General features: G+C 38.8%; 1 pseudogene; it reads left to right on the forward strand.

The window, feature by feature from the left end:
* The first annotated feature begins 677 nt into the window (after window positions 1–677).
* On the forward strand, window positions 678–1,932 carry LOC102850598 (annotated as a pseudogene).
* Window positions 1,933–10,890: the final 8,958 nt, after the last annotated feature.

The raw sequence follows: 10,890 nt of genomic DNA on the forward strand, positions 1-10,890 counted from the left end.
TTAAGCAAATCATTGAATAATACCATATAAATCACTTATAAATAAAGTGTTGCTGAAGATTATTAAGAATCAGCGAGGAAACTGCCAGAAATTTAAGCTGAATTCAGAAGAGGCAGAGGCAATAAGAATATCATTGTTGATAGCAGATGGATCTTGGGTGAAGACAGAGAATTTAAGAAGTATGTCTATTTGTATTTTATTGATGATGCAAAGGTATTTGACTGTGTGGATGATAAAAAAGTTATGGCTAACATTGAGAAATAAGCCCAGAACACTTAATCGTGCTCATTCAAAAGCTCTATATAAACCAAGAAGAGTTGTCCAAACAGAACAAGGGAATAATGTGGGATTTAAAATCAGGAAAAGTGTGCTTCATGGTTCTGTCCTTTGCCCATAACTATTCAATCTGAGCAAATCATTTAAGAAGCTGGACTATATTAGAAATATTGAGGCATCAGAATTGGAAGAAGACTCATCAACAACCTGTGTTATGCAAATGACACAACTTTGCTTGCTAAAAGTAAAAAAGAGTTGAAGCACTTATTGAGGAAGATCAAAGACTTTAACATGAAGAAATTAAAAATCCTCCCCACTGGACCAATAGGCAACATCAAGACAGATGGAGAAAATGTTGAAGTTGCTGATAGTTTCATATTGCTTGGATTCACAATCAACATATGAAACATGGATTTCTTTGTGGAATCACCATAGCAGCTGGGACCTTGTACACATAGCCCAATAACTAGAGGGCCTCATCACCACTCAGTGAAGCAGGGCTCAAGGCCACATGCTCTCCGCACCATCCCACTTCCACTTTGGCCAAATCAACCGCCTCCCAAGTTGCCAGCCGGTAAGGTTCCAGCATTTGAGGGTGACAATGGGTTCTGTGTGTGAGAGCAATGTCATTGCCTATTATGTGAGTGAGTTGCTGGGAAGTACCGCAGAGACAGCAACCCAGGTGGTGCAGTGGGTGAGCTTTGCTGACAGTGACATTGTTCCCCCAGCCAGCACTTGAGGTTCTCCACCTTGGGCATCATGCACCACAACGAGCAGGCTACAGAGAATGCCAAGAAAGAGGTGAGGTGAATTTTGGGCCTCCTGGATGTTCACTTAAAAACAAAGACTTTCTTGGTGGGTAAACGTGTGACCTTGGATGACATCACGGTTGTCTGTACCCTGTTGTGGCTGACAGGCCTTCCCCAATACCAACCTCTGGTTCCTCACCTGCACTACCAGCCCCAGTTCCAGGCTGTCCTGGGGGAGGTGAAGCTCTGTGAGAATATACGGCCCATTTCAATGCTAAGAAGTTTGTAGAAAGCCAACCTAACTAAGACATCTCATGGAAAGAGAAGGGACCAGAGGAGGAGAATTAGAAGGCCCAGGCTGAGCAGAAGGAAGATAAAAAGGCAGCTGCTGTTTCTGCTCTCAAGGAGCAGGTAGATGAGTGTGAGTAGGCGCTGGCTGCTGAGCCAAAGGCCAAGGACCCCTCTGCTTATCTGCCCAAAAGTACCTTTGTGTTGGACAAGTTTAAGTGCAAGTAGTCCAATGAGGATACGCCATTTGGGGGATCATTTTGATAAGGACAACTGGTTCCTTGTGGTATGCCACTTGCCTTAGGAGCTCACCCAGACCTTCGTGAACTGCAACCTCATAGCTGGACTATTCCAGCGACTGGATAAACTGAGGAAGAATGTCTTTGTCAGTGTCATCCTCTTTGGAACCAAATCCATTTCTGGAGTTCGGGTATTCAGAGGCCAAGAGCTTGCCTCCCAGCGGAGTCCAGATTGGTAGATGGACTACAAGTCCTACACGTGACAGAAACTGGATCCTGGAAGTGAGGAGGCCCAGACACTGGTTCGAGAGTACTTCTGCTGGGAAGGAGACTTCCAGCACATGGGAAAGGCCTTCAACCAGGGCAAGAACTTCAAGTGAGCCAATGGCTTTTCACTAGCTGTCTGCCCCTGCCCTTCAGAGAGAATAGGGGTCATTAAAGGAAACCGAACATTTAAAAAAAAACAAAACAAAACATATGGGATGTGGTAGCAGCAGTCAAGATACCAAAGAGGTGTTGCATTGAAGAAATTTGCCGTTAAGGATCTCTCCAAAGTGCTAGACAGCATGAATGCTAGTTTAAAGACTAAAGAGCATCTGATTCAAGCCATGGTCTTTCCAATTAAATACTTCGTATCTGAGAGCTAGACAATGAATGAGGATGAGAGAAGAAAAGAATTTACGTCTTTTAATTGTGGTGTTGGAGAAGAGTACTGGTTTTGGAATATCCCATGGACTGCCAAAAGAACAAATAAGTCTGTTTTGGAGGAAATGCAACGAGGTGTTCCTTAAAGGCAAGGATCATGAAATGTCATCTCACATACTTTGGGCATGTTTCAGGAGGGGCCAGTCCTTGGGAAAAGCCATCATACTAGGAAATGTGGGAGATCAGAACAAAAAGGAAGAAAATCAACAAAATAGACACATTGACTATAACAGTGGATGGAGCAAATCAGAGATAGTGAGAATGGCAAAGGACAGAGCAAGGTTCAGAGGGTCCCAGTAAGTGGTAGTCCACTTTATGGCAACAAACAAAAACAATATATTGATGTCTCATTTCAATTATGGTATACATACCATGGACTACTAAAAGCATGGAAAATTTGTGATTGAAGAAACACATATAGAATTTTCCTTAGGTGTCAAAAGGATAGGTTTTCTCCCCACTCTCCCTCTCTTCTATGCTTCCATTTACTTTGGGCTTGCATCAGGAGCAACAAGCCTCTGGAGAAGGACTTTATGTTTGGCAAAGAGTGAAGATAATCCTCATTGAGATAGAGTGACAAAGAAGCTGCAACAATAAGCTGCAACATTATGAAAAAGCACAGGACTGGACAGTATTTCAGTCTGTTGTACATAGTGTCAGTATGACTTAGAATCAATTCAACAGCACTTAACTGTAGGAACATATTCCAGTTTGGAAGGAGTGTAGAATAGTAAGAATAACATTGAACTTAAAGTTCTTAGGAAGCTACTGCTGTGAACTTAAGGAAAGCCTCTGGATCTTCAGAACGTCAGTTTCCTCATCTTCAAAAGTGTGATAATGTCATCTCACTTATGGCTCTTCACTTTGGCTCTTACGCAAATCAGATGAGTCAGTGGCAATGTAAGCAGTTTGAAAAGTGTAAAGCTTGATTCCAATGGCAGGTGCTATCATTATTACTAACAGGATCCAGCACAAACTGATAAACATTTCCTTTCTCATGAACCTGAATCCTTTGAAGTTATTGTTAGCAACTTGAAAAGAGTTAGCTTTTGGGAGGCCTGCCTAGGAAGTTTATTAAAGACAAGATTGTTTTGGGTTAGCTAAGATTAATCTGTTGTTGTTGTTGTTATGTGCCGTCGAGTCGCTTGCGACTCATAGTGACCCTATGTACAACAGCTCAAACTCTGCTCTGTCCTGTGCCAATCTCATTGACTCCAACACACTCATTCCGATTGCCCCAGTCACTGAATCAATCCATCTCCCAGAGGACCTTCCCCTCCTGCGCCTGCCCCTCCACCCTCCCAAGCATGATGTCCCTCTCCAAAGACCCGTTTCTCCTTACAACATGACCAAAGTATGTCAGACAAAGCCTCAGAATCTTTGCCTCCAAGGAGCAGCCCGGTTTAACCCTCTCCAGGATGAATCTGTTTGTTCTCTTAGCAGTCCATGGCACCTTCAGCACTCTTCTCTAACACCAAAGCTCAAAAGCATCAATTCTCCTTCTATCCTCCTTGGTCACTGTCCAGCTCTCTGATGCATAACAAGTGATTGCAAAGACCATGGCCTGTACCAGATGCACCTTTGTCTCCAGAGATACACCGTTGCTCTTGAGTACTTTAGAGAGGTCCCTAACAGCAGACTTACCCTTGGCAATACGTCTTTTAATTTCCTGGCTGCTGGTGCCAAGACTGTTGATTGTGGAGCCAAGCAAACTAAAGCTGTGAACAATCTCGATCTACATAAGTAAAATGTATCATCTTTCCTCACATCTTCAGCATCACCCAAAAGTTTATGTAAAAAAAAATTCTCTTAGAAGCAGGACTGGATCGCAAGAAGCAGTACTTTGCTGCCAGCGCTGCTGTCACAGAAATTTGGGGGGCGGGGGGAAGGGGAGGAACTGCTGACTAGCTTTACTACACAGGACCCATTAACTCAAACAAAAGGGAGGTTCTGGGCACCACAACAGAGGTGAGAAGCCATTTCCAGAAGGGAACAACAAGCTTCCTCTTGTCATTCAGGTACTTGGGGTGGGGGGAAACTGCTGCTTAGCTTGACAACATGGGACCCCTTAACTCAAGCAACAGGAAGGCCCACATTCAAGAAGCACAGAGAAAACCAAATAGATTAGACCCAAAAAAGAAAAACACCAAGACATATCATAGTCAAATTCTCCAAATTAAAAGATAAAGATAGAATTCTAAAAACAGCACAACAAAAAGAGTTACCTACAAAGGGGAAACAATTAGATTAAGTTGTGATTTCTCAGCAGAAACCATGTGAGCTAGAAGGCAACGGATACCATATACAGAGAGTTGAAAGATATCAATTGCCAGCCAAGGATCCTATATCCAGTAAGGCTCTCTATCAAACTCAAAGGACAAAATAGATTATTTGAAGAAAAGAACAACCGTAAGGAATTTGTGAAAACAAGACCAAAACTACAAAAAAATTTTAAGTGAAGTCCTACACACAGAGACACCAAAGGAAAGTGAATGGACCATAGTAACCAGAAACAAGAGAAAAAGAAACAAAGCAAAATGGCAAAAGTAAAACTTGGCCTGACAATAATCACACTTAATGTGAATGAACTAAATACACATATTAAGAGAGAAAGGGTAGCAGAATGGATTAAAAAAAAAAAAAAAACCAACCCAAAGCCCATCAATATGTTGCCTAAAAGAGACACATTTAAGAAAGGAAAAGACAGATTCAAAATCAATGGCTGGAAAAAATATACCAAACAAATGGAAAGCTCAGTGGTAATATTAATCTCTGATAAAATAGATTTCAGAATGAAAATCACCATCAAAGATAAGGAAGGACATCACATACTGATTAAAGTCACAGTAGATCAAGAAAATATACCTAGGTCAACATTTATGCACCAAATGATAGACCTGCAAAATACATAAAACAACAGTTAACCGAATTGAAGAGAGAATTAGACAGCACGCCAATAATGGTAGGAGATTTCAACACACCAGTATCACCAAATGATTGGTCAACTTAAAAGAAGCATGAATGGAGAGCAGGTTTGTCCAAAGAGACATTAAAGCATATGGCAAAGCCATAGAAACAAAAATAATAGTGCATTGCTACAAACATCCAGATAAATAAGCCAAATAAAGCAAAAGAGAAGTACAGACTCATACCATATACTTCATTATACCATCATTATCTTTATTATGATAAGGAGCTAAAACAAGCTATTATTTAATAGTTTATGTTGGGAAAACTGGATCACTGGGGAGAAATAAAATTAAATCCTTGCTTCACACAATACGCCAACACAGTCTTTACATGTATTATAGATTTAATAGGAAATGGTTTCAGAATGGGAAGGAAATAATTAGCAATGTCTAAATGATATAATTACTGTATATCAGCAAGAAAAGGCAAAAACTCTAACAGAAAAAGAATAAGGCTATAGTCAATTTATAAAAGAGTAGACTCAAATGATCATAAACATATGAAGAAATGTTGTAAACTTTTAATAATCTGAAAAATGTAAATTAAAACACCAATAGGTTATCTGTTTATACTTGTGGACTGAAAAAAGGAAGGTAGGTAAGATCACTTGTTGCTGGAGATGTGAGGATGTTTGAATCCTCTCATTGCTGATGGGACTACAGCTTTTCTGGAGAGCATCAGCTACTACTTAGTCAAGTACAAAATACACTTATGCAGCAATCAATTCATAGATATGTATTCCAAAGGATTTTTTGCATGGATTCTTAAGAAAATGTATATGAAGATATGGACTGTGGGATAGGGGAAGAAGATATGGACTGTAATATTACTTGTAATAGGATAGTTGGAAGGAATATAGGAGTTCTGTGATTGAGAAAGTAGGTCGACAAAATATTGAGGAAGCAACTGCCAAGCAGTATGAAGAATGGGTTAATTACATACATGGATGGGTCTTAAAAACACAGTACTTAGTGAAAACAACAAGAACAATGAGATATGTAAGTAGATAACTAGATAAAAAATTAAAACATATTATAAAACAATGTGTATTTTGTAAGGTTCATATACAGAAAATTACACGTAACATGTTACAATGCTTGACCTAAACGGGCATGATGTTTAGAACACAAGTCATTCTTAAGCCTAAATCCATGGTAATAGCTGTCGACATTTTTCTATCTTTAATTTATCATAGTGGCAATGGTTATATATAGGATTTTTACTGTGGTCAAGCTATTATATTGTGTTACTTATCAGACTAGTACTCATAATAACACTAGAAAGCAAATTCTATTATTATTATTACCTTAAAAGATGAAAAAAAAAACCCTAAAAAAGTTAAGCAATCTGCCAAGCCAGTGAGAAAATGGAATGACTATGCACTTACAGCTCTAAGTTGACTCCGTCCAGATATTACTTAGGTAATAATTCTGTACTACTAACCTAGGAACCTTTGGTGGCTCATAGGCTGCCTGCTAATCCACAAATTATTGATGGTTTGAATTAATCAGCAGTTTAAAGAGAGATGGGCAATGTCCTCCCATATGGCTTACAGCCTCCAAAAACCCCCTAGAGGGTCAACAATGAATCAGTTGACTTAAAAGCAGTGAGTATAAGCAAGTTAACTCAAAGCCTGTATCTCTCTGATTGTTTGAATCCACCAGCCATTTTGCAGGAGAAAGATGAACAATTTCTTTCTATGTGATTTATAGTGTTGCAAGCCCATGCAAGGTTAGCTAGAAGTGTTCTAACTAGATGGCAAGAGTAGAATTGTTGTTGTTGTTGTTGTTGTTGTTGTTATGTGCCATTGAGTCACCTCTGATCCATAATGACTCTATGTACAGCAGCTCTGAACTCTGCCTTGTCCTGAGCCAGTCTCACTAATTCCTACACACAAACCTCCATTGCCCCAATTACTGTATCAATCCATCTCAACTGCGGTCTTCCTCTCCTGCACTGTCCCTCCAGCCTTCCAAGATTGATGTCCTCCAAGGACTGGTCTCTTCTGGCAACGTGCCCAAGTATGTGAGACAAAGCTTCAAAATCCTAGCCTCCAAGGAGAAACTTGGTTTCATGGTATCCAAGACAGACTTATTTGTTTTCTTGCCTGTCCATGGAATGTTCAACTCTTCTCCCTTAGAGTAGTAGGTTCTTATTACAAGAATGGTATCTATTACATTACTACTTTATAAGGAAACTCTAGTGGCTTAGTGAGTAGGGAGTTACACTGTCAACCAAAAGGCATGAGCTTTCACCTAAGATTTAACCATATAATGGATCTTTCACTAAGTAGATATAGTCTACCTCATTTTAAAAGGCTACATAATACCTTTCTGTGAAGTATACACATCGCAAAGTGTATGTTCTTAAATCACAATTATTGTTGTTATTGTTATGTGCTGTTGAGTCAATGATGACTCATAATGACCCTATGAAGAGATAAGAACCTTGCCCTACCCCTTGTTATTCTCATGACCTCAAAAATGCTTGAGGCCGTTATTATAATCGTTATTATAATCACTAAGGCTGCACGTCCTGTTGAGAATATCCTCCTTCTCTAACCCTCCATCTTTCCCTGCATGACAACATGTCCAAACTATGTGAGATAAAGTTTCACCATCTTTGACCAGAGTAATACTGTATCAGAGACATGGCAGTAACTTCTATCTCTAAATAGCAGATTTAATCAGGTATGTATTTATAGAGGAAAGAATTTTGACAGCTATCAGCACTGAGCTCCTGAAAGCAACTGCGTAATTTGCAGCTTAATTGAACTTTGGAAATTTGCAGAAAATATGCTTTAGTGTCTCATTACATTGAAAATAGTGCCCTAATATAACAGAACCAATAAAGATACATATATTTCTATGTAAGAGAATATTTAAAAACCATTTCTACTAGTTTATTTACAAAATTCAAATACAATGTTTTCAAGAACAAATTCTTTCAATTTCCCTGATCCTCCCACCCAACAAATTGTACAACCCCATGATTAATCCCTTACTCCCACTGCACAACCACATCCCTCTGCTTCCATCCTTTCCCACCCCTCTAGGACCCTTATACTCATTCTACAATAATAGTTTTATACAGTATTTATCCTTGTGGGACCGAGTTCACTCAGCATACTGCTCTCCATTCCATCCCAAGTTAGGTAAAAATGTAGAAAATGATTCCTCCTGTGTGCTGCATCGTATTCCATTGTGTGAATGTACCATAGTTTCTCAATACATTCCATTGTGGTTGGGCATTTGGGCTGTTTCCATGTTCTTGTTATGGTGAATAATGCTGTGTGAACATTGGTGTACAAATCTTAGTTTGTATATCAGTTCTGGTTTTCTCAGGGTATATTCCAAGTAGTGAAATAGCTAGGTCATATGGAATTTCTATGTCCAGCTTTTTGAGGAAGTGTCAAACTGTCTTCCAGAATGGTTGTACCATTTTATAATCCCACCAACAAATGTAGAAGAGTTCCTTTCTTGCCACATCTTCTCCAACATTTATTACTTGCTGCCCTGCTAAACTTTGCCACTGTTACTGGAGTGAGATGGAACCTCATTGTGGTTTCGATTTGCATCTCTCTTATTGCCAATGATTTTGAGCTTTTCTTCATGTGTCTGTTTGCCATTCAAATACAATCTTCTGTGAAAATTCTTCCCATGTCTTTTACCCATTTTGTAATTATTAGTCTTTTTCTTGCGAAGGTCTAGGAGTATGCTATATACTTTTGTTATAAGACTCTTGTCTGAGATGGTATTACCCTCCAGAATCCAACTGCTTCACACATGAGACTCCAAACTGTAGACTAAGCCCAACTGACTTTGTTTTCCTGGATAATAATCTTTTTTTTTTCCCAAAAAAATATTTTGCAGCAGCGTGAAAAGGAAACCTATGGACTGGGGAAAAATATTTGGCAATACCATCTCAGGAATGACATCCATTTCCTAAACAACATACCTCTGGAAACTCTATGAATTTTGAGAAAAGATAATAGTTATAGGAAAGCTTCAGGTCTTTTGTTCCTTGGGTCACTATGAGTCACGCTTGACTCGATGGCAATCAACAACACCTCAGACAATGGTGCCATAGCAAAAGTTTACAGAATCTTACAAGGCTTCCACAAGAAAAAAAAAGACTGATAATCCAATTACAAAATGGGCAAAAGACATGGAAAGAATTTTCACAGAGGAGGGTATTTGGATGGCAACAGACACATGAAGAAATGCTCAAAATCAATGGCAATAAGAGAGATGAAAATAAACCACAATAAGATACTATCTCACTCCAGCAGCAGTGGCAAAGTTCAACTGCTGCTGGAGTGAGATAGTTGGAGAGGATGTAGAGAGATTGGAACTCTTATACATTTTTGGTGGGATTGTAAAATAGTACAACTACTGTGGAAGACAGTTTGGCATTTCCTCAAAAAGTTGAACATGGAAATTCCATATGACCCAGCTATTCCACTGCTTGGAATATATCCTGAGAGAATGAGAACTGAGACACAAGTGGAAACTTGTACACCAATGTTATAGCAGTGTTATTCACCATCCCAACTGACTTTTAAATACAAAGGCCTGCCCACAAGCTCTAGATTGACAAAAACAAGAGGCCTCCAGACCATGGCTGCTTGTTAACTAAATCCAGGCAATGAATCAGTTTACATATAATTGTGAATGAAATAATTTAAAAAAAAATAATGATTAAACAATTTTCACTCAACGTTTAATTTCCCTTTGTAATTTGTGGTAAGATTCAGCCTTCCCATGTTGTCCTTGCTCCTTTTACAATAGACTTACCAAAACAAAACAAACAAAAAAAATCATTGCTGTAAAGTCAGTATATCCTAGTTTATATGCTACGGATTATTAATCTGAAATAGGCTGATTTTACACATTTTGAATCAGACAATTATAAAGTTTATTAAGATGGCAATGACAAATTGAAGAGCAATAATGTCATATTAATTGTCAAAAAGAAAACATCAAGATCTATCCTGAAGTATAAAGTTTTCAGTGATAGACTAATACCCATACACGTACAAGGAAGACCTATTAAAATTTTACCAACCACTAAAAACCACAGAAGAATAAACTCCTTATTTCTGTAATCTGAAACTGATCAAATATAATCAAGACTCATTAATAATAATTAGTGATTGGAATGGGGAGGTTAAAAGAAGAAGAAAAAGAGGCAGCTGGAAAATATGATGATGATAGAAATGAGAACAGAAATTACACAATACAATTTGGTGTGACCAATTTGGATACCTCTTATTTCCTTCTCTTGTCTTATTGCTATCACTAAGACATCCAATACAATATTGAATAAGAGAGGTTATAGTGGGCATTCTTGTCTACTTCCTGTTCTTAAAGGGAGTGCCTTTAATCTCTCACCATTGAGAACAATGTTGGCTCTCAGGTGTGCATATATACTTTTACTATGTTGAAGAAATTCCCCTCTAGTCCTATTTTTATAATTTCCATGCATTCATTCATTGTTGCACTTTTCTCCCCTCCCAACCCTGCCCCCTAGCACACTGTCGTTGCTGTTGTTATGTGCCATTGAGTCGTTTGCGACTCATAGAGACCCTATGTACAACAGCCCTAAACCCTGCTTTATCCTGTGCCAATCGTACTGCCTCTGACACACCCATCCCAATTACC

This window comes from Elephantulus edwardii, unplaced genomic scaffold (genome assembly GCF_000299155.1).
Source record: "Elephantulus edwardii isolate Elephantulus edwardi_28Jun2011 unplaced genomic scaffold, EleEdw1.0 scaffold00095, whole genome shotgun sequence".
Taxonomy (NCBI): Eukaryota; Metazoa; Chordata; class Mammalia; order Macroscelidea; family Macroscelididae; genus Elephantulus; species Elephantulus edwardii.